Genomic DNA, 27,931 nt, shown 5'->3' on the forward strand with positions numbered 1-27,931 from the left:
TACACCTGAGCCCTTCTCTACCACGGGAGCTTTGTCCAACTAGGAGATGATGGGGAAACTCTGGCAAAAGGATTGATATATTCAATTGCAAATCCAAGATTAAAACAAAGACAGGGAAGCAAGTGGAAGAATAATAATAAATGTCAAATGTTCTGAAATATTAAATTAATGCATCCCCCAAATGAGAGTCAGGGAGAAATAAGAAAACAGGCCCTTTAATTGTTATACTGGAAACAAGTAGAAAACAAAGATCAACAAATAAAAACTGAAAAGCCAGAGAATAATATATGAGGAAAGGAGACAATAAGGGCCGAGCCATGAGAAATAATAAATCATTATCTCAAAACAAAAAAACAGTACTTATAATACATGTGGGTAATTTGATAAAGTATTTTAATGTATAATATAACTAATATACCAAAGATTAACTTTATTTAATGATGATAGTTAAAGTCCTAATTATTAGATATAATGCATAAGATATTTTTCTGGGGAAACCACAGATATTTGTTTTCATTCTCCCCAAATGCAAAGCTTGACATCTAATATATATTTATGCTTTAGTCTTTCTAGATTGGGGATGAATTTTCTATTTATTAATTATGGAAAACTCTAAAGTACACCTGTGATGTCCACACCAGTTTGAACATGAATAAATTCTCCTAAAGACATGATTAACAGAATATCCAAGAAGTAATATTGGTAGAGCTAAAAATATTGTTGCCAGTTTCCTTACAGATTTAAAAGCTACTTATTTAAGTGTTAGCACAAAGTTTATGCTATACCGGCATAGCTTTTTCTTATTCCCACTTCTCCTAAAACATCTGCCCACCCACAACCATCTCCCACTGCTCTCCGACGTGAGCACTCTTACTCCGACTCCTGTACACATCTCACGCTCTTCTCTTCCCTGCTACCATTACTTCTTATGCCCTTCCTGGCCACTCTGCCAAGCCCTGCATCCTTGGTCAGAGGGAATATCTATAGGCCATTTTCATTCGGCTAAGTCCCACCTTTCCTATCAAGCGCTTCTGTGTGTCATTCCTTCTCTGAATGTTGCTGGGAATAGGCACCCTAATTATTCAGGCATCTCTGTCTTGAGTATCCAAGTGTCCTCTCAGCCCCTGGACAATATCACGTTTCTTCTTGATTTCTATCTCCTTTGGCACAGATACAGTTTAAAACAAACCACAAATCCTCTGAAATTTGTACAAAGTTTTATGCAAAATATTTGTAACAAATAGTAAGTACCTTTCATCATATTCTGAAATGACCATATGACACAAAATGGTCAGGCACTTCTGTCAAATGAGGGGTGCCATTATTTATACAAAAAAATATTTCTTGACTTAACAACTGTCCTTTGTCACACAGCAAAACAGTCAACTCTGATTAAAGCTAACAAAAAGTTCTACTCATCTGAAAAAGAGTAACGGAAAGACAAACCTCTCTGCTTACTGTGTGTAGAAATTCAAGCCTTGGCAACTATTCAGCCTTTCTTTTCTAGAGCAGATATATTTTATTATTTCACTAACCCAAGAATAACAGAGGAACACTGTTGGGTTTTCTGAACCATGAAACCATGAAGGCTTTTCTGTTCTTTGGTGCCCTAATAAAACTAATTACACTGTTAGGCAGAAAAACAGACATGAGTGGGGTGGAAAGAGAATGAAACCAGTCCCACTAAAGGGGACTCCAAGAGTTAACCAGATAAAAGCAGAGCCAGAGAGACTCACTGAGTTAAGGAGTTAGTAAGTTGAAGTTTCAAAGGCCAGGAGCAACTAGGAATGTCCAGATATTTCCCAAAAAGAGAAAAGTATCCGAGCACGGCCCATATCTTCGTTGTACCAATTAGATCATGCCATTGCAAAATCTACTTAGCCTGCAAAGAAAGACCCAGTTTATTCTTTAACTTAAGCTATATGCTGTTTTTTCCTCTTCTTCCAGCCCTTTAATCAAGCTTTATAACCAGGGCAGGAGACAGACCTCTGAAGTGTAAATAAACCTATGCAGACAAAGAATGCTTTAGTCCGAACCAATTCAGTCACCTAAATAACCAATTCTTAAGACAAAACTTCAAAGGGATTACGAATTACTTGTATGCTTTATGCCTTATGCTCTTACCGAAAAATCCCTATAAAACCCCAGACACTCAAGGGTGCCTCCTCTCTGAGGTTGCCCACACTCCCCTTTCTTTGAGGGTGCCACTCTCTCTGTTCTACTCCAGACAGGTGGGGAGGGGCTGCTGAGAGCTCTGATTTGGGCCTGCAAGTTCCCATTGCCTGGGTAACCCAGACAGAACTGCAGCTGTACGATCCTGCCCCTTAGTAGCCTGCCAGAAAATCTCCTTTCTTCGCCTTTCGGAAGTTCCCAGAACATAATCTCACTCCATCCAGTCTCTGCAGCTCCTGCAAATCCTGGGGTGGTAGGGGCTTAGTTTCCACACCGTGCAGATCTAAGCAGACACTGGGACCCCTGCTTTAGGAGACAGCAAGGATCTGTCCAATGCTGAGTAGGAATTCAATGAGCTTCCCCTTCCTCTCTGCTTTATTCAAGTAAACCTGCCTTTGTCTGCCTTGACTCTGGCCCAGCTCTCCCCTTAGAGTGTATTCAAATGATTTCATTTGGCCTTGCTACTGTGTCTCTGCCCTTCAATTCTCTGTTGTGGTGGGGACAAGAACCAAGGAGAATAAACTCAACCCCCAACAAAACTATGAAGCTGTAATTGAACATGAATATGAGTACATTCTTAAGAAACAGGGATGGGAAAACTTTTAGAGGCAAGAACTAATCTGAGGAAGAGAGTATGGTTCTTTCCATCACCGGATTACACAGTGCAGAAAAAAATACAATTAATATGTACCAACCTTAATTCTTTCTGGCTCAAGAAATTACATTCCTATTTGCCATCAAACATAGATTCTGCAAAAGTTCTCAAATCAATCACATCAAAAAATAAGTGAACTTTATAATTTGCTGTCATGACATGCTCCTCAGAGCATGACTTCAGAGCTTTATGTATTCTGTTATGTATCTGCATGGTTAGTCTTCTGGCTACCTTAAAGAACAATCTTTAGGTCTGTCAAAAACAAAGTTGCTTTTCTCATCTATGATTACCTTTTGTTTCTAAAATAAATCTTTGTGCGCTCACAGAATTTGTTAACTGATAGGGCTTTTTATTTCCTCCATCAGAAAACAAACTAGGCCAGACAAAAGAGATTAAATCACATACCTCTTCTAAGATGATTTATTTTGCCTGTCCACTAAACTTAGCATAAAATAATCTGTTTTTGAGGAACACAGTTCAGTTTTCTCTCCTGATTGAGGAAAGGATTACTAAAATTTACCTTTTAATTCTTTTTATCCTGTTTTCTAAGGCTTTCAGGGAATTCTTCACTACTAAGCTAGGCAGTCTCCTTAAGGCAAGCCAACAATGCATGATGCTTTTTGAACTGACTAATGAAAACCCATTTTATATTTTCTCTTGATACCTCCTGGGGAAAAACATTTGTAAGTAAAAATACAGAAAGAATGAATTACACCCACAGAAATGCATCATTATTTTTAGTATGCTGAAGGACGCAGCCAATACTTTTGAACACAAAAAAATTATAGGGTATCAGAGTTATAAATTAAAAAGTGTCAGCAGACAAGTGGCTTTATTTGCTTTTCAAAAATACCGTTTTACCTGATTAAGTGAGGTGGTGTCTGTAGGCACAGCATCAGGAGGTCTATTAGGTATGGCTACAGCCACGTGAAATCAAAACACATTATATGTTAAATATTAACAAAGTAATTGTTATTTTCTTTATCCAAACTGGCATTTAGATATACAACTATGTGTAATAAAATCTGTAAATTGGAGAAAACAATTTTTTAAATATTTTACGTTCAGGAGATAATGATATTAGAAATTTCAAAACTGCTACTTCATCTACATTATTTCCCTGAAATGGCCCTGTGTGGTGCAAAACAACCAGACCCATTCTCTAGGCCACAAAGGAGAAAAAGGTAAACACTTTTCCCCAATGCAAATGGTGACAACTATAAGAATTAAACAATTCACATCTCATTTAATCTTTAAATGTACTTTACTAAGGGTGTGGATCTCTTTGTATTTATACCCTATCTGGAGTTGGCTTAACTTCCTGGATGCGTAGATTCATGTTTTTCATCAAAGCCATTACTTCTTTGATTTTTTTTCTGCTTCTCTCCTCATTTTCTGGTACTCCCATTACATAAATGCTGTGTGCTAACGGCATCCCACATTCTCTGAGGCTCTTCATTCTTTTTATTTTCTTCATCCTTTTAGACAAAGACAGACAGATCTAGATCTTCAAGCTTTCTGATTTCTTTCTTCTCTGAGTTCAAATCTACCATTAAGCCCCTCTAGTAAATTCTTCATTTCAGTTATTGTACTTTCAGCCCCAAAACTTCTATGTGGTTCTTTTTTATGATTTCTGTTTATTGATATTCTCTATGGATGAGTCAATGCCATACTTTCCTTTATTTCTCTAAGCATGGTCTCCTTTATGTCCTCAGAACATACTTATTATAGCTGCTTTGACATCTTCATCAATTTCTGTTACCTGTTTTGTTTTGTGTTGTCTTTTTAAAATTTTTTTAAATCTCTGGGTCACACTCTTCTGTCTTTATCATGTCTTTTCATTTTGTTAACTGGACATTTTAGATAATGTGTTGTAGCAACTCTGGATACATATCTCCTGTCCCCTTCCAGGGTTTGTGGCTACTGTTAACTTGCTTATTTGTTTAGTGACTTAAACTATTTTCACTAACTCTATTTCCCACCCAGTGCACAGTCACTGCTGTTGCTCCTCCCAGGGTATAGCCTTGACTGGCACAGTCACCCTGGGATGACAGTTTTGGCAAGGCTCTCTGTAACTGTCTCTCTCTGATCTGTTAACTGTCTGCCTCTTTTGGTATCACACTCAGCTGTTAGGCTCCACTACTTGCCAGATGATTACTCTATTATTTACAACAATGCTCTGGGGCATAAATTGCTCCACAGTTTGATTCAATTAAAAGTCAAGCCTCTTTGCAGGAGTAGCCTTGTAGGCCAGTCTTTGAGATTCGGTATGATCCCACGAGGGCTTTTCTTAGCTGTCTCTTTCCATGGTTCTCGTTAGTAAAGTTCTAGGTGGGCTGGTTTAACTCACGACTTACAGAGTTACCAGCCTCCTCTTAATACTCACTAAAGCAACCTTGTGTTTGAGAGCACCCTTACTTATGAACTTACAAATGCTCTGTTCCAAAATGAGCGAGTCTTGGGAAGAGCTTCAGAGATCTCTATTGTTGGCCTGCTGGGCAAAACCTCTACAGCACTCACTGCAGCGGCAATGGGAGCAAGGACACGTCTGTCCAGGTGACATCCTCACTTTACAAGAAGGGTACTAGGCAGGGATGGTAGCTTCTGGTCTTCTCAGCTTGCCTCTCCCAGCATGGAACCTCCACCCTAGGAGCAAGTTGGGGTAAGAGTGATCAGGGAGGGCTCCGGTATCCTCAACCTGCCATGGGAGGAACAGAGTTTCTACCCTACAAGTAGGGGCTGGGGAGAGGAAAACAGCCCCATTACTTGTAGCCACTTTGTGGGGAAAATGGGAATTTTATGGCCAGGATTCTTAACTCACCTGATTTGAGTATCCTTATTGCATACATATTTAGCCTGCTTATATACCTCTTGGCAGAAAACTGTTTAGGTAGATAGAGCCACCTGGAATGAACTGTCAGTCATGGCAATACAGGCTGAGGGGTGGAGAGGAAGAACACCTCAAGGCCTGGGCATAGTAAGTCGGGCATCCGCCAGTCACCAGAGAGCCCAGCCCACAGAGTTCTGCAGGAAGGAGAGGCAGAGAGCTGAGGAAGCCGAGAGAGGAAGCAGGGGAGAAAAGTTGTGGAGCCCCAGTGCTGGACAGAGAGAAGAGAGTCCTGTGCTGGGGAGGAGGGAGAACAGGCTGTAGGCAAGCCAGAGACTGAAAGAGGCTCACCACGTGTGTATAAGTGGGTGACCGCATCAGAATAAAGTTTGGTATGGGCCCCTTTTTGCCCCTAACGCACTGTTTTTTTTATTCGGTCTCAGCGAATTCATAGTGAACTTGCTCGAAGCAGGCAACCCCCTCTTCCCGAAGCAACACACCTTCACCCAGAATAGAGCTTCTGCAACACAAGCTGGAGGGGGGAAGAGGAACTAGTGACCTGCTCCTCCTGGGAAGATAGTGTGGCCCACTCTGGGAGCGAGGAGCTGGGAGATGCTGTGCTCCTGACTGCACACGCCCGGAGAGGAGCTTCTGTCTGCTGAGCCGGCAGAAGAGGGGCGAGGGAGAGAGCGTGCTTCAAACGCTACAGATTCTCACTATTCTTACTAATACACAGATTTTTTTGAATAAATATGTCTTCATTTGCTATATGCCTTTAGGACAATTTTCAGGGACTTTATATATACAAATTTTTGAATTTTACCAGTTATGACTGTGTCATTGTGGACTCATTCCAGAAGTTGTCTTACAGAACTGTTTTAAGTAATACTTTACTTACTCCAAAAGAAAATTTATTACAGTATAATCTTATCATTCTCCAAATAAATGAGAGGTAAAGGCCAATTAAACCAGTGCAAATCCAAAATCTAAAATATTTCAGGAAAAATGTTTTTAGATAGAATTTGAGAACTATAGTGTGGAATTGTCTTCCACAAGAAAAATGTTCAGTGAATTTAATGAATGAAGATTTTAATTCACACAAGAATCACTTGTATACATTTCATTTCTCTAAAGACTTCTGGGTGCTGCAAAGTTTGAACAGGAAGTAAAATATTCCCCTAATTATCTCAGGTATACTATACTTATCTAAGCCAGACTTTTCTATATATACCATGTTATATAATAAAATACACAAACATAAACTGTACTTTAAATCCAAGGAACATATTCTGATTCAAATGTGGATTACTAAGGCTCTCCCCTATGGAATTACACACATGGTAATACAGTAAATTCAAAATGTAGATAAAGCACCTTAACTGCACACCTATTTTGCTTATAAGCACAGCCCACCTTCGCTTTGCCCGATGTCCTCTGTCCACCAGTGCCTCCAGAGCCAACAGGTGATCATGACAGACAAGCTCACTCTCAGAGTGAGAATAACTGCAAAGTACATGAAGGAAAAAGTAAAAGAAGTTATTATCAAAAAACGTAACTAGTTAACCAATATATAGTCAACAATTCCTTTAAAAATTTCAAAACCAAAACCTAATTACTGAAAGGTTCTGTGATGTAAAGATGCCCATACTGGGGTCACAACACATTCATTTTAATTCATTCACTACAAGTTTCAGGAAATCACACACACAAAAAAACCAACCTTCACAAATCTTTTCTTGACTATGAAATAGCAGTTTCTCTCACCTCTTCTTGTACCTCTCCAACTGCTCTTCACATTTCAATTCTCTCCACCTCAAACATTCCAAACAGATCTCACTATAAAATGCCATATTCTCAAACTTTCAAACCTTCTGCCAAAGCACTTGAAAAGAGGCAGTACGTGAAGGGGGAGATGAGTGACAGTGACGGTGTCGGGGTCAGGAGGCAGGGTCATGGCTGTTTTGCTATCATATTAGATATGTTTACCCAGCACTTGGACCAAAAGGCACCTATATAAAAAGGTACCTAATAAATAATTATTAAATTAATGAATCAATGAATAAATAAATGACATAAGTGAGCAAATTAGTGAATAAGTAAGCAAATAACAAATGACTCTAAGACAGCTGTCACTCTTTCTACTTATTTCCCAGGGAGAGGTTGAGTATTATCTGGCTCTAGAAAACTAGGAATATGATTTTGAACCGCATACTGAGGAAAAATCTATTGTTAACAAAAATAAAGAGAGTTATGGAAATTTGTATTTAAAAGAAGAGTTTTATCTTTATTACACAGTAAATTAGGTATCTAATTTCATCTATGTTTTATCACAAATTCTAATATATTATTACCCATTACCAATCCATAGTTCAATAAATGGAACAGATCAAAAGAAAATAGCAAAAGTGAAAGCTGAAGTTACTGTAGACCTCTTGCTTTGTGGTATATGTTACATTTGGTAGAATGGTAAGAAAACTGGCAAAACCGTAGCCCAATGTTGGCCAACATCTAAGATGACAAGAAAATAGGAACACCTACAAGAGGGAGGAGAAGAAAGAGATGACAAGAAAGAGAGGAAGGGGAGAGGAGAGAGAGCAGACACATGATGAAACAGTACCAGTTGACAAAAGTAATGTCGGAGGAAAATATTTAAGAGCATCAAAAATGTTCTCAATATATCATTAAAACAAGGAAAGTTCCAAAACAGCATATCCAATATAACCTATGTATTTAGAACAAAAATGATAAAGCCTATATTCCAAATGTCAGACAATACAATCCCACTGTTCCTTATTTTCAAAATTTTTGACAATATCTACTATTTCTTTTGTTCTTAAACCTTAAAATAAATAAATTTTAAGCAATGTAACTTCAGCTTACACTTTTAGTATTTCAACATGTATTAAACTACCATAATTTTTGTTTCCATCACAAATAAAATGTGGCTGTGGTTTAAACCACGTTCCGAGTTTAGCAGGCTTGAATGCACAGGGTTAGGAATCAAACTGTCATTTATAAGAATGATGCAGGGGGTCAAATATGTTTCAAGTTCCAAAGAGCGAGCATAGGAAAGAATACCTCAAACAGAGCCCAATTGAGGGCTGTCTGTGTTTCCTTCCTGCCAAAAACATACCCCAGCAAGAGGATTATTCTTGATCCTCCTCTATGACCCTACACCAGCCACATTTCTCCCCCTGTGCTTGGATTACACTGCCTCAAATCCCCTCAAATGCCCCACTCTCCCCACTACCTCAATCAACTCCTCCCCCTTCCTCCCTGTTTTCTAAAAGAGCTGACAAATTTCTGGAATGCTTACCTTCCTTTCTTACAAACTGGAAGATAACATAACCAACTTCTATGGTAAAGCATTATGTCACATACAAAGCCTATCAATTTAATATTATTATTATAAGAACTGGAAATGAGTTACCATCCACAAGAATTACTAAAGTGGATCCTTTATCCAGGATATCAGCAACAACTGCTTCACATCTGAATTTTCCTAAAATGAAAAGTAAAATAAATAAATAGAAAGATAACAAAAGACTGTGTTAAAGACCTTAAGTTATTATATTAAGACATGAAGAGTATTTAACATAATTTCCACTACGAAGTTCAGCAAAACTAAAATATTATGGTTTGAAATAATTTTCAATGTAACGTTCAATAACTCAACATTAAAAGCAATTAGAATATCTGAGTCACTAAATTTGAAACAGTAGTAATTTCAATAAATTAAAAAAAAGTTTTAAAAAAGCGCTTTCAATCATTCAACAAACATTTGTTAAGCCTACAACCAATACCACTGATCCTATTCCTTCTCAAATTTCTATTCACTCCACTGGCTTCAATCAGAGTTTTTCAAATCACTATTTCTTTTATGGACTCTTCTTTCCATCACTTAATTGGTGCTGTCTTGACAGACTGTCAGTGTCTAGGGGTGAACTCTTCATCGTTTTCTCTAACCTGCTTTTCTCTTTGTTCTCTCACATGGTAAATGGTGCTGTCCTCCCTGCTGCCCAAGCCAGAGACTGGAGCTTCACTCCTGACTCATAAAATACAGCCTAAGTACATGGCAGAACTTGAGTATGCAGAGATTGAGAGACACTAGGTTATAAAAAACGCTTTTAACTTTGTCCTGAAGTCTACGGACAGCAACCTGAGGTTTTCAACAGGAAGTGACAAACACATTTGCACTTTGGAAATAACATTCTGGCTACACTGAGGCCAACAGACCTGAGTGGGGCAAGAACAGAGGCAGAGAGAACATGCAGAAAGTGAGAGAGGTGATGGTGGCCTCAACAGAGAAGTGCAAGTGGAGATGGACAGGAACAGGAGGATTCTGGATATACTGAGGGAGAGACAAAGAACTCGATGATCGTCTGGATGTGAAGGATGGTACAAGACAAGCCAAGGACGATATTCAGATCGCTGCCACTTTAACCTCACACCCACTTCTCTCCATCCCTCCAACCCCACCTTAGACCAAGCTAAACTACTGCAACAGACTTCCACCTGCACACCCACTCCGAGCAACTTTAAAATGTGCTCCATATTACATCCAAGGTGCTATTTCCCTAAAGGCAAATCTGACAATATGACTCTCTTCCCAGCATCACCACCACCTCATCAGGCTCTTGGGATAAATATAAAACTCTCTAATATGATCTATGTGATACTATTTCCTACCAGCACCAGGCTCTCTAGCCATCCTGGCCTTCCTCTGCTCCTCCGTAGCCGTGCTTCTCCGTGTCTCAAGGGCCTTTATGTAAGCCGCTGGCTGCCTGGAATGTTCTTTCTTTTCTTCTTTGCTAAGTTCTTACCTAGCTGAAATCCTTCTCTCGAATCTCCCCTCTCCTCAAGTTCTCAGAGCACACTTGCCTTCCCACCCTTTGCCAAAGCCTTCCATTTTAAGTTCTAATAGCATCATGTGTGGTTTACCTGCATTGTTTATCACATGTAGTTGCACCAGGACACTTATTTGTGTGGTTATTTGATTCTGGCTCCCCTCCCCACCACCTGGGTTATATGCTCCATGAGGGCAGAGTACAGATTTGTTTCTGTTCTCCATTCCCTTACAGCCCCAGCAGAATGCCTGGAACTTAGCAAGCAAGCAACAAATAATGGACAAATCGGTGATGATCTCCCCAGATGAGCAATTTCATGTCCAATCAAAGAGCAGGCCTACTACCTACAAATCTCTCCAATTTCTGCTCTTGTATCCACCCTCTTAACCACAGTCCTGTCCAACCCACTAGGGTCTCTGAACCTACATTACTACAACACCTCCTTCCTTTTACCTCATTCCCTTTTAATCCAAGCATTACCAAGATGAGCCAGTTGATGCTTTCTAAAACCCACATTTGATCACATAATTCTCTCCTGCTTATAGTCTTTCAGTTGCTGTCTACTGTCTTCAAAATAAAATGCAAACTTCCTCACCTGCCTTTCAAGGCATCTCAAGACCATTTTTACCTTTCTGCTTTCTTGTCTTGTTTCCCTCCCTAACTTGCCTTTAAAGGACCTTAAATTATTTTCAGTTCTCTTAGCCCAGCTCTTTCTCACTTCCAAACCTCTACATAGTTTTTCCTTCACCTGACATATCTTTCAATCTCCTCTTAACATAGTTAAACTCTGAATTTCAGATCTCAGTTCAGACCTCATTTCTACCAAGAAGCTTCCTCAACCCCTCAAGTTCAGTTCCAGGTTCGAGACCTTACAATGTGTTCCTGTGCCAAACGCATTTCTCCCATTATATCACAAGGTTTATCATTGCCCATTGTGTCTACTCATCATTAAACAGACTCCAAACTCTACATAAGTAAAGATCATGTCTTTTTCATGGTTATATTACCAATCCTTAGCAGAATGCCTGGCACATAACAAGTATTTTATAAATATTCAATAAGTGAATAAATAATTACAGACAACTCTTTTCTTGCTATACTTTTCTATAATTTCCAAATTTTCTATAATGAGCAAAGTGTTATTTTATAGTTTTGTAAAAATCTAAAGATGAATATTTAAGGAGAAAAAAGGTTAAATCTACCATAACAATGGAAACCACAGCTCCATCAGGTTCTATTTTGGGAATCTGGCATAATTACATTTGCATAAGTGCTTACTGTTGAAAAGCACAGTTCCATATACCAATATTTGATGGTCACATATTCCCTTCAACACAATCAAGGCTGGTGACATTATCAACCTCACTTTCCAGATGAAATATTGTTTTACCCTAATAATAGAAATTATGTTGAGAAAGAAGTGAGTCTAATAAAGATATCATAATAGAAACATAATGATCAAACTTTTGAACCTAGAAAATCTAAAGGCTAGTACATCTTGGACTAGAATATATTCTCATTCACGACGGGAAATAAATGCTGCTCTTAGGTTCCTTACACTTCATTTAATACTTGCCCCCCCCACCCCCGCAACGAGGAGAGGTAAGTCAGCCTAAGGCGGCACCACTGCTCTGAGAACTGAGCCGGTAAGGGGCACGGAGATGCCGACACCAGTCCCCTGATGCTTGAGGGCCACATCTCACCAACTGGAGCATTTTATGGAAAGCTTATAAATACTAGTCATACCTTGCTTTTTGGCAGTTTAAAGAGGTTCCAAACTATAAGTATCTTGAACTTTGAATATTCATATTTACCAGAGAGAAACTTTAGAACTATTTAAAGAAAATGCACAGAAGCTACTGAGCTCATAATTCATGAGAAACATAACTGGAGGCTAAGGAGGTACCAGAAATGAAGAAGAGTATTTTCCATACTTTCCAATTATCACTTCTCAGTTGAATTTTTTTTGCATATATCTAATGTCTCTCTCCATATGTAAAATTACTAAAGGCAGGAACCTACCTCACACATGTCTACTTGCCTTACAACAGTTGGACCCTTGTTAGGCTGATGGTACATGAAACATTATGACAGCCTCCTGGTCTTTGCCTCCGCCACTAGCACCACCAACACCACATACACATGACACACACGTGCACCCAAAATCCATACTTGGGATCCAGAATCCATACTTATTAAACAGTGATATAGTGTAATGTAATGACTGATAGTTTCGATATGCAGCCAGGTTAGGAAATCATCTAAGATCAAATCCTGTGCCTTGCACATAGCAAGTACGCAGCATATATTTGATGAAGGCAGTCACCACGAACTGTACGGCTTCAGAGAGAAAGAGCTGTGTGAAAGCTTATGCTGTGACACCAACACTGAAATAAAGCTATTCAGCCCTAAGCAACAACAATCTCATAAATTTTTTAGTAAAATTAAAAAATTTAGGAAAAAATTAAAGTAGAATTCTAGCTACTTGGTGACTGCTTCATTTATCTGAAATGACAAACATGTTTTTTGTATTTTACCATCTTACATGGCCATTATATAGACAATATTCTGACAACAGAGTAGCAATACAAAGACATCAGATTTTAATGAAAGAATAAAAAGGGCTTTACTGAATAAGCAAGATATTACTGAGAAAAAATTTATTGTTAGAGCTGACTTGGTATTATTTACTCTAAAAGAGAACAGGAAAAAGTTAATTACAAGAAATTCTGTATCTCCTAATATTGTTTACTTTATGAAAATCAGTACCAATGTGAATACCTGAGCAAACAATTTAGAACCATTCATAAAAATAACTGATTACATACAATCAATAAATTTACAACACCCCTCCCAAAAATGCTTCTCAGTCATTAATAATACATACAACAATAAGTTGTTTTTTTTTTAAGTAATTTATTATATAAGACTATTATAGGACAAAGTTTAAAGTGGCCAAAACAGGTGCCAGTTAACATCAATCTACTCTAATGGCTGCCTTACACCTGATTAACTTCTGATATGGTTTATTTAGATCCCTCTATGCCAGTTTAACATACTGGCACAGTTTGGAAGGTTAGTCAGAAAATAAAACCATGGTATGATTATGAAATTTGTATATCAAGAACTCACCGGCTCTGGGAAGTGGCTTATACAACTCCAAGTACTGCTCCCCATGAAGAACCTATGTTAGGAGAAACAAAATTTTATTAGAACCTTGTTAAATGGGTTCTACCTGTGTATACCGCTAATCAGAGGTAGTATTTCACTGTCCGCATGCTCACATCACTACTTCCCCCAAATGATCTGACTCACTGAGGCGGTCCTGCATTTGTCCTCCCACCATCACCCTCACCCCCGTTTTTCCCTCTGGGTTCTGAGGAAGACTGGAAATTAAGCTGTCCCGTGGCAGTGGGACGTGGTCATTTGGATATGTGGATCAGGTTTTGTTTTTCCTGTCCTAGTGTTTTCCCACCTTATGTGGGTATTCCGGCTTCAATATACTGAGGTTAAGTGACTATGAATTTATACACTGTCCTTAGAATCTACTCTTTGTAGATAATTTAAAAAATATTATAATAAGGAAATACTGACATTGATAATACTTTTATTTTGAACATGGCTGTAAGGTTTATCTCTCTGTTTTAGTTGAGTTGTTTATATTTGGTATGTGTGATCTGCAATTACATTATTAGCACTGGCCAATTTGTTCATTTTTATCCAACAGATGTTTATTAGATGTCCTATATGCATGAGACACAGGGATAAGCACTGGAAATACAGCTTAGTTCAATGTCTCCATCTGCAAATAATCCATGATTACTAGTCAGTGAGGATTTGAGTGTTGGGGAAGAACACAACTTTAAGATATCTTCTCTGCTCCAAAAGAGCTGACAATCTTTATATTAGAGGACTGATTATTTCTGCATCATATGATTAAGAAGTAGAAACCAAACTAAGCCCCAAAGCAAGTGAACTGCAGAGAGAGAATTAATAACATTATGCCATAGTTATGGGACTGTACATAATTGCTTGCCTTTTCAAATATCATCTTTTATTCTTATGAAGAAAAATCACAAGATATGCTAAGTCTTTATTCCTGAATCAACCACTACAAACTATTTTATTCACACACACACACACATACAGAGGATGTGCTATTTATCTATCGTATTTAAAGATATGGAAGAAAAGCAAAATAAAGGTTTTCTATTGTGCGTACCTTTGCAAAATTGATTGAAAGCTCAGAAATCTCTGCTAATCCTCCACCTATGATGGATTTCTGTGCTCTAATAACTCCAAAGGTAGGCAAAGAGGAGAAATCAGAGCTTCCTTCATAAATAAATTTCAAATCTTTTGGATCCTTGAGCGGTGCTCCCCCTCCAAGTGCCTACATAATAGCTTCCAGTTCCGTGTAAGTAGAAGAGATCTGAGGAAGTTTGCAGCCAATGGCTCTAGCCTATGGGACAGTTATACAAAACAATGTTTTATTGATATTTTGGTCAAATCCTTAAAATTTTAACTTTCAAAACTATTAAATGCTTACATACCTAGTTCTGCTTTTGAAAACATGAAAATAGAATGTCATTTTAGGGAATTTCATATAATATCATAATTGTTTCATTATATTTGAGTTTTTAATAGAAATCAATTAGATAATGTGTAGAAAATGACTTCATTTACAGATAAGTACTTTTTTATTGCTTGCTTCTTGCTAACAGTTTGTCTCATTTTCAACTTTCCCGTCTATGATGGTGGAAAACCCTATTAATTCAGCAACTATCAGTCACTCAGAAATATAAAAAATAATGAATTTGTTATGAATAGGGATAGTGAATTGCCCTATAATATCTATCATATAAAATTCACTGTAAACAAATAAGCAAAATACTACTAAGTGCTTGTAAATTAGACTGCCTCATAATGGTTTTAGTTAAAATGAGATTTCACCTCAAGTTCCTTCCCAGGAATGCCCTTTAACTAACTGGATATTATACTTTTCTGCTTAGTGATGATAGGCCTAACTAATGCATGAAGCATGGTTCGGTTATAAAAGAATGATGCCCAATTCTCAACTGATTTCACTCTGAAATAAGAATAGTCAAACAACTCAGAGGTAGAATGGTTTTTATGTTTTTAAAGAGTAGTTTAACAAAAAAGAAAAACAGGAGGACTGTGACAGAAACAGTACATGGTCCATAAAGCCTAAAATATTTACTATCTGGCCCTGTGCCGAAAATGTTTGCCACCCTCTATGCTAAAGTAAAATCGTATTTATAAGCTGATCATATTTTCAGGTCTAAAACTAGATTGTTAATTTTATCACTATGTCTGCCCTGGGTCACAAAACACTAGAATCAAACCTGTCAAATAATTAATTTCTTTTTTATGCAATCCAATTTTTTTGAAGGGTAAGTACAGAAGACAGAAAATCAGCAACTTCACATCAGCTATTAGAATTTCTGACACAGTGGGAGGCTTTTTACTTGTAGCTATGTTGAACTATTTCCATAATTATAATGTATCAATGTTTTCCCTTAAAAGAAATGACTTCAAAGAGGCACTGACATAAATATCCTTTTCCAAAAAGTTGGAAAGTTAGTAACTCAAGTAGGATTATCAATGATACTCCAAAACAAACAAAGGAAGACACTTGTTCAATACTGAAGAAGACAAAGTAAAATTTACCCTTAATATTTTAGCCTTGTGGTCATTCAACTTGTATAGTATTTAGTATATATTTCATGAACAGTTTTGTGGTCACTTATCTTTCCTATTTAACAATAAATTAATACCCTGGAAAATAATATTTTTGTATGAAAGAAAAGAGAAGAAAAGGAGAGAAGAAAAAAGAAAAGAAAAAAGTCCCAGAGAAGGCACAGCTTTAGGTTTTTTTCCCCCACTTACAAACCCTGAGACGGCTGCTGATGCCGCATGACTGGTATCATTTGTCGAAATTCTTCCATCCGATTCTATTTGACTCAGAGCTCCAATTATATTGCTAACTGATTCTATAAAAATAATAATAATAATAGTGCTTTTGGTAAAGACATGAGTAAGAAAAGCTACAATGTGCTAGATAATTACTCCTATAGCATTTAGCACTGGATGTATGATGTCAAGTTATTACAGGAAAAAAGTGTGAAAGACTTTGAAATAGACCAAAGATAACTAGGGTATTTTCAAGTGAAAACAAGACACTGTCCAACATCCTGTTCACAGGTTATGATTCTAAGGAAGTGCTGAGCTTTGCAATGTCTTTGAGCAGTTTTATGCCTCTGTAAGGTGGGATCCTTGTCCATAGAAATGCAGTGTCTGGTGGAAGCCCAACTAATTTCCCTTCCCTCCCCACCTTGCCCCTGCTCCAGGAGGGAACAATGCCAAGATCACCACCCCCTCAGGTCTCTATACTATCCCTATACTACCATCTATTCAGTAATAGCTCTAAATATAGTACTGAATTTCTTCCAGAGAAAACCATCATTATGACCAGTGTGGGGAAGTTGGGGTTCCTATGGCCAGGATCCTCACGGAACTTAAACTGCCTGATGATGTAACTGGCCTGTTGCTAGGCTACTGCTTCCACACCCGTAGACAATAAGCTATTATTGCACTATACAGAGAGCTCGGCCCAGTGCTCTGGGCAGAGGCAGAGACACCACTGCTCGACCTACTACCAGAACAAGCCAGGTAACAAACCCCTTTCGTCCCAAGAACGTTCTACTGTCATTTCTTTGGTCACACTGAATCCACAGTGAACTTGCCCGGGGCTGGAACCCATTAGCAGGACAACCAGTGATTCCAGACAGGATTCAGAAGTCTAAAGCATTAATAAATGAGGCTCGCAGAGCATCTGCATGTGCTGTAAGAGACTGAAGGCTCTGGGACAAACCTTAGAGATGTGGGCCTCCTTCCACACTCAGACAAAGCCAAACTATGGAATGTGAGATGCTAGGGGTAGATTCCATCCCTGGTGACACCAGTAAGGAGGCTTCTTGCCAACTAACCCTCCCCTTACCACCCATTCAGGTTGCTGCCTAGAGGGGAGCTATTTAACCAAGAGTCTCCTTGGCACAGGCTGAAAGTGCTGCATTCAGAGACACACAACCTGCTCTAACCCTTGGCTCAAACTCAGAGAAAGCTGTGGCCAGTTATCAGGTGCTCTGGGATTTAGTCCCATCACCCGTAAAATGAGAACACTGAACTAGGTGCTCTGGAAAGGCTCACTTCCAGAGAAAAGGTGAAATTATTTTTCTAACTGTACTTCAAATACTAGAGGTCTCTTCTCACTTATAATTATGTAATTCATTTAGTTAACTTTTTCTTTATATTAGTCTAATACTTTAAAGGTAATAAAGTAGAACTCTGATGTCAGAGGGCATTTTTTAATATATTTCTTTCTTTTCCCTTCCATTCATTTTCATTGATAGGTGACTGCTATTCATAGACTAAATTTATCTAAAATAACAGAGCAAATGCTACTATAACATAACAATCATGCATCCTCTAATTGAGAAAAAGCATAATGAAAATTTCAGTGAGTGGACCAGTAGGCAGGAAAGTGTTACTAAGGAGAGGAAAAAAAAACAACAGTCATTTTTCAGATATATTCTTCTATCACACACTGAATATAAAATTACTAAGAGGAAAACAAAGATTTTTCCTGATTCATGATCTTTCCCGAAAGAACCTTTAAATTTCATATGCTACATGCATATGTGAGCTATACTAGAAAAAATCACGTGACCTTTATTGGTTACCTATTCCTGTGGCATGTCATAGATAGTTCAATAATTCAAAGTAACAAGCATTTTCTAAGTCCTTTCTATTAGCTCAGCACTATGACAACAACAAATACAGAAGTGTATATGAGATACAGCTCTGGCTCCAAACAAACATACTATGCAGTTAAGAAACCACGTACTTAGGAAATAGTAACAGTGAAAAGCAATTAAAATTAGTTGCTTAAGTGCTAGGAGTTCAGCTAAGAGAGAGATCTAGGTAGCTCAATAACTGGGGAGGTTTGGTTGACTACCTGGGCTTGAGATTTTCTTAAGAAGCATTACGATTAGTAGAGGCAATAAAAGGAGGAAAGGGCTTTTTTGAAAGGGAGAGAGATAGTAGCAAAGAGAAAGTGCTAAAACAAAGCAAAAATCTATTCACTGAGACAGGCTTAAATAAACTTTTGGGGATGAAGGAAAATCAGGTGAGACAAGGAACACCTGGTTAGACAATGGAAGACTTTGAAACCAACTGTCAATTGCAGAGTAGACGCATTCAGCACAAGTGGATAAATACCTTACCATCCAGCTACCACCCATACGCCAAAAAACTAGGGTTATAAAAGAACTAAGAAACTACAGTGGGAACGCATACATATCTTAAATTCAAAGAGTTCTAATACCTACTAGAGAAGAAAAATGTTCTCTAGATGATTCAAGTGTCTAAGTCCCCACAGTTAAAATAGAAGACAATTCCCAAAGAGATGAGAAGGCTCTGTTGCCTCTGGTCCCCCAACCAGGACCGACCCGGCCTGGGCCTCTTTACCTTGACTTCTCTGAGGCTTGCTGGCATTATCAGTCCCAGATCTTCTGCCGTTAGCCTTCACTGCCTCAGGGGTCATTGGCTGATTCTTCTGTCTCACACAGGCTCCGAGGGTCCGCTCCCAGCGTGCTGGTGATAGAAACAAAACTAAGGTACTGAGTACACAGTTTAAGAGGGAGACAGAAAAAAAGTAAAATTCATAAGAGCCCTCTGATTTTTTTTTAACCTCAAGAAAAAGGGAATTCTGGGGGAAAAAAGGTCCTAACATCTAAAGAGTTTTACTATAAGCTTCAAAACGTGTTTTTTTCTAAAATAATTAATCTCATTAGGATGTCAATTTTTAAAAATATATTTGAAGCTGAAGAGAAAAACTCTGACTATGCCAGACACTACTAAACGCTGTACGAAATGCTGACTCAGAAGACGTTAAATTATAAACAACTGTGCCAAAGAATGACTTCATGACCACAGACCAATCGGGTAACAGAGTTCAAGAAAACAGAAGAGAGCTTCGTGGGATAGCAAACTGAGGACAGGAGTGACAACAGGTCAAAGGGTCAGACAACCAAATACGTCAGTTCACTCCAAAGAAGTCTCCCTTTTCCCCCCTTTGTTTTTCCTCCTTTCCCACAGGAAGTCAACTAGAATGCACAGCACAGATTCACAAGAATCACTATTGCTGCCTAAGTTTCATGAGGAGAATTTTAACACTGGTTTTCTTTCTAAAAAGGCCAAGGAATAAACTACCACTAGTAACCTTATTTAAACATAATGGTCAGACTTTGGTGGTCATTAAATTGAATATTTGTCTTGAGGAATGACAAAATGCTGCTTCTAGAGCTTTCCTATAAATAAAGTCCCAGATAAAGCTTTTACTGCACAAACTTATCTTCTTTTCTAAATGGCTATAATTAAAACACTTGAAAATATTCAGGAATATTACTTTAATAAGTGGAGAAAAAGTCACTGATGATGAAATGTTGATTCTACAATATATTGTAACAATCCCCTCCAGTAAGGGCAATCCTTTAAATAACTCAGTTAATTTTCATATGAGCAGCCAACTGAAAACCTGATTTTGGGTATTGGAATTTTCACAATTTTTTTTGAATGTCAAAAAGCAATTATCCAATTTGGAGCTCACAAGGTTTGAGAGCTGGGATAAGAGAGTTGAAGCCAAATGAGTTTACTGTTGGGCTGACAGAGTACTTGTAATTTCTGTCCCAGAAAGTTGTCCAGTGTGATTCCTCTCTGTCTCCTCCTGGATGGCTCAAGCTCCAAGGAAGAAGAGAGTCAAATGAGAGAACTGGAGAGCCTGCCTGCTGCCCCATCTAGGCTCTTGCCATCTTTCCAAAACCAGCCCTCCCTGCCACTTACTTCTCTGCTGAAACAGCAAGAACAAGCATGTGGGATGCCAGAGACGTGGGAGAACAAACAACAGAAAGAGAGATCATTTTGCCTAAAGGAATAGCCACTTCTGAATAAGACAGGATGAGCTCTGAATACAGACCGCTGAAAGAACAAAACTGAACAGATTGTTTAAAATGACACAAGCCTGAAGGACAATTTCCATGCTTTAGAAAACCTGTTGGTATAACACCATTTGCGCTCGAATATGCAGGCACTAGATCCATTGATTAGGCATTGGACAAGGTCTTTACCAAGCTCTCGGATATAAAGGTTTAAAGTTACGAAAATAATATATGGCAAACGAAAAACATTACAAAAACTTACATTTTCCAGTCCATCCTCCTCCAACCTACCAAAAAAAAAAAAAAAAAGAGGTGAAAAAAGTTATACCATCTAATGTGAAATCACTAACAAGAGTTTTTAAAATCAGAAAAACAGGCAGCTATCTTACTAAGAGTACTAGACGCTAGATGACATTGCATGAAATACTATAGCTCTACAAAAGTCTACTGGCCCCTCTGATTGCACTGGTTATGCCATCAGAGTAGAACCACAAAGCAGCACCATGTACAGAAGAACATGACTCTGACAGCAGGAACCGAGGTTTGATATTAGTTCTCTGGCTAGCTTGTGTGACCCTGGTCACATTACTTGACTTCCCTAACTTGAAGTTTCCCCTTTTGTAAAATAAGGATAATAATACACTCTTTGTGAAGAGCCATGAAGGTTAAACAACATAATACAGTTGACCCTTGAACAATGCAGGACAGGGGTACCAACTCCCCATGCAGTTAAAAATCCACATACAGCTTTTGACTTCCCAAAAACTTAACCACTAATAGCCTACTGTTGACCAGAAGCTTTACTGATAACATAAACAGTCCCTTAACACATATTTTGTATATTATATGTATTATATACTGTATTCTTACAGTAAAGCAAGCTAGAGAACAATTTTCAAATTGGCACAAATCTCCAAAATGTTTACAATATATGTATTGAAAAAGTCTGTGGACCAACACAAGCCTAGGTTGTCAAGGGTCAACTGTAGTAAAACTGCCCAGCCCCTTGCAGGCTGAACAACACATCCCTCCAGGAAAACTTGGTGAAAAAAAAAGTAAAAAGAAAAGAAGAATAAAACCAGGATTTGACTTAATGAACTAGATAGTCATTTTACTGAAACACCTTTACATAGAGATGAGGCAAATGACCAAATACATTAACTGCTATGCAGTAATGTAAATTTTTTTCTAGAGGTCATTTGAAGAAATCCTCGGAAGAAAATGTTTGACATAAAGAAAATCTGTTTGTCATATCTTCAAACACTGCAACTGCAGTGTACCAGAACTTATCACAAGAATGTCACATGCCCATGAGAGAAGAAAATGTATCAGCGGACAGCACCCACTTTAGTGGCTCTGGGCTCAAGGGTATGGCTTTTGATTACTCTTTGCCTTTATAGCCATATGCCCACACCTTTTGTGATAAGCCCATCAGCCTTGATGCTGTCACAGTATATAAATCAGCAGTGGTTCTGATATCAGGCAGGAAAGATAATCACTTTTTACCACATTTTGGAGTGAAGCAACAAGCTATAAGCTCCTCTCAGGAGCAAGAAGCAACCACTCCAGCCAAACCAAAGAATCTGTATCTGCCATTCTAGCTAGCTATCAGAACTTCGCAAAGTGGCAATTTACTTTCAGGATATCACACACATACATCCCTTACTATATTTTACCGATCATGCATACCAAATGTTCTTCACTAAAAACGTTCACAATATAGTAAAGGAAAACAGAGCAACATAACAAAACTTCATCTGCAGTATGATCTAAGTTATCTGGGTATGTTTGGGTGTATGTATAAAATGTGTATATAAAAAAAGACTATTCATGTAAATGTACATCTAATCAAAGACTGGGAGAGAATACATAAAAATTTAATAATAGTTACCTCTGGATAGTGATTTTTATTTTCTTCTATATACTTTCCTGTATATTTTAAGTTTTCTACAAAAAGCACATTAGTTTTGTTCACATAATTAATAATAGATACAACTGTAAAAGACAAAAAGTTTAATGATAAAATTCTTTAATAACATGAAAGACAGACAGGCGAAATTCTGAACTCCAGATGGCTTGATATTATTAAATTTTCCTCTTCTGTAAATTTAGAGTTGTAAAGTCCTTTCTACCTCTAATTTTCCACAAATCACATTTAATGGCTGTGATTAAGAAAATGGAGACACGTATCTCTGCTTTGACAAGTGTAGACTTTTTATGTATTTATCAGCTTTTTATTCAAATGAATCAGGTTAATATACATCATTCACTTCAAACTGAGTGAGGTTACTTTGCTACCAAGAAATATTTTTGAGTATCATAGTATTCCTCATAGGACAGGTTCATTATTATCACAGAGAATCAAATAAAGGTGGGGTGATCTATAATACAACTGTTCATGCTGGAAAAGAAAAAGACCAAAATCAAATGAGAAAAAATGTATAAATTGGCATTAGAAGATCGAAAGTGACTTTGACTATGGAGCAAAAAAATAGGATACTGCTGGATGGTGGGATGCATGATTTTTAATTTTTATGATAAACATTTAAAGCTCTGCAATAAGGCAAAATAGAAAAGTTTATTTTTAAAGTTAAGGTAAATAATAAATTATGTTTACTGATCTATCATACTAGACTAAATTCTTGCTATGCTGATAGTAGCTAAAATTAAGGGGTAACAGCTATGGATGAGGTCTATGTTAAGGGTGTAAAAGTATGATTTCTAGTTACAACAAAACTAAAGCTCAGGGAGATTAACCTGTATAATATTCCATCAAGCCAGAACAAAGAACTAACACAATTTTTTTTTTGCAATTACCAGAACAAACAATTCAAAACCTGGCCTGGCTGACTCCATACCCCAAGTTCTAGCCTTCCACTTTACCATTCAGCTTCTCAAACCAAATGACACTTATATGACTAAACACATCAAACCAGCCAGGATTTCATTTGGTAAGAAATTAGGAAGGTAGGACTAAGGGAAAAGACAATTTATGAAGTTGCTGTTACTTTCTCGAAAAGGACATTAGTCAGCACTTGTTCCTTTATTATATCAAACATAATATCTAAAAACATGCAAGTGATGTCAACTTGCATCAACAGATGCAGATTTTTACAAATGTGAGCTATTGGAAAATATTAATTTTTAAATCTTTTTTTATATTCAGTTACACAAATATTACTTTAGGAAAAAACAGGAAGGTGCAGAATACCTCAGACAAGCCACCATATTCCTCAAAACTCTCATGGCAAAGCCAAAGGACCAGCGGTGCTGCATAATCTAGCTTCAGAGTTTCCTGAAGATCTGAAACAAATGCAAAAAAAAAAAGTTTTAAAAAAGAATCTGTTCATATTTAACCAATCATTTTACTCTCTGAAAATTTCTTACTTTTAAAATAAAAGGTAATTCAGAGATTTGCTTAATAAAAAATGAGATATTCATAATTAGTCTCACATTCAAGGCTTTTGGAAGAACTTTGTCATCCCACTGGAAATATTACTGAAGCTCTCTCCAGCTTTTAACATTGAAGGCATCAGACATACCTTCCCAAGATGGGGAACATACTATTCCAGCAAACACAGGTTACAGCTGCCTACTCAAGACTGGGGAGCAAAGCTACATAGAACGTGAGGAACTTAGTTCTCATTTTGCTCTCCCAGAGATTTAACCAGATGCTAGAAAAGTACAAAATATCCTTGAAACTGTAAAGCCAGTAAGACAATGGACCTTGCAGCCATTACGCATGAGTTACAAAGTATAAGAAGCATTTTCCCATTGCATTCCTTGTGTGAACAACTTAATAGCGCAGACAGGTACTATGCAAGGAGTATGAAGACCTGGATTGTACTGAGGGCCCTGCCAGGTAGGCAACATAGGACTTGGGGCATTTCACTCAACATCCATGGACGTTTGTCTTCATCAGTAAGACGGGCAGATAAGACGCTCTGCCTGCTTATTCCACCAACTTGTTCCAAGGCTCATATGAGATACAGTTTATATACCTTATCATCATTAAGCATCAAATAAATGCAAGTTTTAATTGAGAAATGACAAAACGTAATTGTATATTAATATGCTAAAGTAATAAAACAGCATTTACAGCCCCTGTAAATTAAACAGCAGTGACAAATACTTTTCACCTTACAGCCTCTGAAAGCTCTCAAGTATGCAAAAACTCCAGTGGCACACGGTTCTCCATTTTGTGTTACACACGAGAAGAAAACCAAAAGTAGATGCCAATCACCTCAAATTACAGAATAAAATAAATTCTTAACCTATACATACCTCTCATCTCACTACATAACCTTCTAATTTCCCTTATATATCAACTGACAAAATGGTAAATGAGGGAATATTTAGGTAGAAAGCAGAGGTCTGAGCTATCTTTATACTGAATGAAACAAAAACATACCTAAGAAATCCATATGAGCAGGGAAGATAAAAGAAGAAAAGAGCATAAACCACATAGGGAAAACACTTCTGCCTTTCATCTTATTTCACAGATTATCACTAATAATGTAAGTAAACATTCTTGCTTTCCAGGTCAGTAACATATTTCCCAACCTCCCAGGTTAACTAGCATCTTACTAAACTCACAAACAAAAACAAGGCTCAAGAGGTAAGCGAAATTCCTGAGAAGTCTCATAGCTAACAACATATAAAGTTATGTGAAATCAAAATTAGATCTTAAAGAGTTTTTACTCGATCCAGTCCTTTTTCCCACATTTCTAGGTGATAGGATTTCTAGCATTACTGTGAATAGGTACTCTGAAAAACCCTTCTGCTGCCAGAAATTAGACTTTTGAAACATTGCTGAAATGGAGAAAGTATCCCTCAATCAAAAAGAAATAAGGAAGAGGTGAAAAAAAGATGGTGGCATGAGAAGTGAGGCAGAAATCTCCTTCCAAAACCACATATAATATGAAAATACAGCAAATACAACTAATCCTAAAAGAGTGACCAGAAATAAGATTACACCAGCAAGCCTTCATCTGGTAAAAGAGAACATCTCATGGAAAAGGGTGAAGTAACAAACCTGTGACCTGGCCGACCCAAGACCTCGCCCCATGCCAGCTCACCCATAGAAGGAAGAGAAACAGAGGGAGAGGGAGTAGAAGCCCAGGACTGCTAAATACCCAGTCCTGGAGATCTACTCTGGGAGCATAAACCCACATTGCATGGTGCTCTGGAGATTAGAGGGGTTGAAAAGCAAAAGTCAGAGACTGAGACGCCAGTCACTTGTGGAGAACAGGTTCCCACAGCCGGCCGCTCTGGGACAAAACAAAGGCAGGTGCTTTGACAGACTTCCCAACAGTGACAGAGCTGCTGAAGGGGCAAGGATTACACAGACCTTGCTGCTCAGGAGAAGGAAAAGGTGGACAAAATCATCCCAGCACACTCAGCCCAACAGGTTGGGAACTTTCAGGAGCTTCAGGGGCTCCATTCCCCTGGATGGCAATGCAGCCCTGAGGCCCTCCACTGTGATAAGCACTCTGCTGCTCCCTCCTCCCAGCTGGCACCTGTGTGCAAACCTGCTGCTCCTAGCACTGCTCCAGGCCACCCAGAGGTCAGCCCCGACTAGAGCAACTACACAGGCTTAACGCAGAGGCTGCTCCCTGTGCGCAGCTCAGTGGCCCTGACAGAGGAGGCAGGCACAGAGACTGGGAAGCAGGAAAGAGCTCTCTCCTTAGGATAGGCATTGGCACCCCTTGCGTGAAACCACGGCTATCACTCCAGGTGCTGGGCAGCTACGAAGAGCAGAGCTTTTGGGCATTACATACATGGTGCCAGCTATACAAACCTAATATTTCTCATTATCCAATAGGATTATGAAAAGGCAGAAGAACCTTGTTCACTCTCAAACCCCTCAAACACCAGAAATAGGGATCAGTGAAACTGAACTCAACAAACTTTCTGAAAAATAATTCAAAATAAAAGTCACAAGCATGCTAATGGAGCTACAGAATAATATTCAAGAGCTTAGAGACAAACTTAAGAGGGAGATAGACACTTTGAAAATTACAACAGCTGAAATGAAACATACAATGGAGGGATTTAAAAGCAGACCAAATGAAGTAGAGGAGACAGTAAATGGAATAAAAATTGGAGAAAAGGAATACAAAGAAGCAGAGGCTCAGAGAGCAAAAAAGATCATTAGGAATGAAAGAATATTAAGAGAACTGGGTGACCAATCCAAAAAGAACAATATTCACATTATAGGGATATGAGAAGAAGAGAGAGAAAAAGGGATAGAAAGTGTCTTTGAAGAAATAAATGCAGAAAACTTCCCCAATCTGGGGAAGGAAATAGGTCTCTCAGGTCATGGAAGGGCACAGATCTCCCAATGCAAGGGACCCAAGGAAGACAACACCTAGAGATATAATAAGTAAAATGGCAAAGATCAAGGACAAGGACAGAGTATTAAAAGCAGCCAGAAAGACAAAAAAGATCACCTACAAAGAAAAACCCATCAGACTATCGTAAGACTCCTCAGCAGAAACCTTACAGGCCAGAAGAGAGTGGCATGATATATTTAATGCAGTGAAACAGAAGGGCCTCAAACCAAGAATACTCTATCCAGCAAGATTATCATTTATATTTGAAGGAGGGATTAAACAATTTCAAGATAAGCAAAAGTTGAGGGAATTTATCCCCCACAAACCATCTCTACAGAGTATTTTAAAGGGACTGCTCTAGATGGAAGTGTTCCTAAATCTAAATAGCTGTCACTAGAGAAAATAAAACTATGCTAAGGGAAGCAGACCAATTAATTACTAACCAAATTTAAAATTAAATCAGCTACCCACAAAGCCAGTCAAGGGATACACAAAGAGTAAAGAACATGACACCTGACACATAAAGAGTGGAGTGGAAGGAAGGAAGAGAAAAAAAAAGAATCTTTAGATTGTATTTATAATGGCGTAATAAACGAGTTAAATTAGACTGTTAGATAGTAAAGAAGCTTCACTTGAACCACTGGTAATGAGGAATCCAAAGCCTGCAATGGAAATAAGTACGTATCTACTGATAATCACCCTACATGTAAATGGACTGAATGCACCAATGAAAAGACACAGAGTTCCAGACTGGATAAAAAAACAAGACCCATCGATATGCTGCCTTCAAAAGACTCACTTCAAATCCAAAGACTAAAACTGAAGGGACAGAAAAATATATTTCATGCAAACAACAGGGAGAAAAAAAGCAGGAGTTGCAGTACTTGTATCAGACAAAATAGACTTCAAAAAAAAGAAAGTCACAAGAGACAAAGAAGGACATTACATAATGATACAGGGGTCAGTCCAATAATAGGACATAACCATTATAAACATATATGCACCAAACACAGAAGCACCCAAATATGTACAAAAATAGTAACAGAATTAATTAGAGAAAGAGAATGCAATGCATTCAT

At 38.0% G+C, this 27,931-nt stretch overlaps 1 long non-coding RNA gene and 1 pseudogene across 1 annotated transcript in view; one reads left to right on the forward strand and one right to left on the reverse strand.

The window, feature by feature from the left end:
• LOC130680111 (uncharacterized) overlaps positions 1 to 6,222 on the forward strand; it is a 41,437-nt gene extending 35,215 nt beyond the window's left edge. The window contains exon 3 of the long non-coding RNA XR_008993142.1: positions 6,098 to 6,222. This is a non-coding gene — a long non-coding RNA (uncharacterized LOC130680111). The remainder of the gene's footprint in view (positions 1 to 6,097) is intronic.
• LOC118933501 (peroxisomal multifunctional enzyme type 2-like) overlaps positions 3,505 to 27,931 on the reverse strand; it is a 33,447-nt pseudogene continuing 9,020 nt past the window's right edge.

The sequence above is a fragment of the Manis pentadactyla genome, chromosome 12, assembly GCF_030020395.1.
Source record: "Manis pentadactyla isolate mManPen7 chromosome 12, mManPen7.hap1, whole genome shotgun sequence".
Classification (NCBI taxonomy): Eukaryota; Metazoa; Chordata; class Mammalia; order Pholidota; family Manidae; genus Manis; species Manis pentadactyla.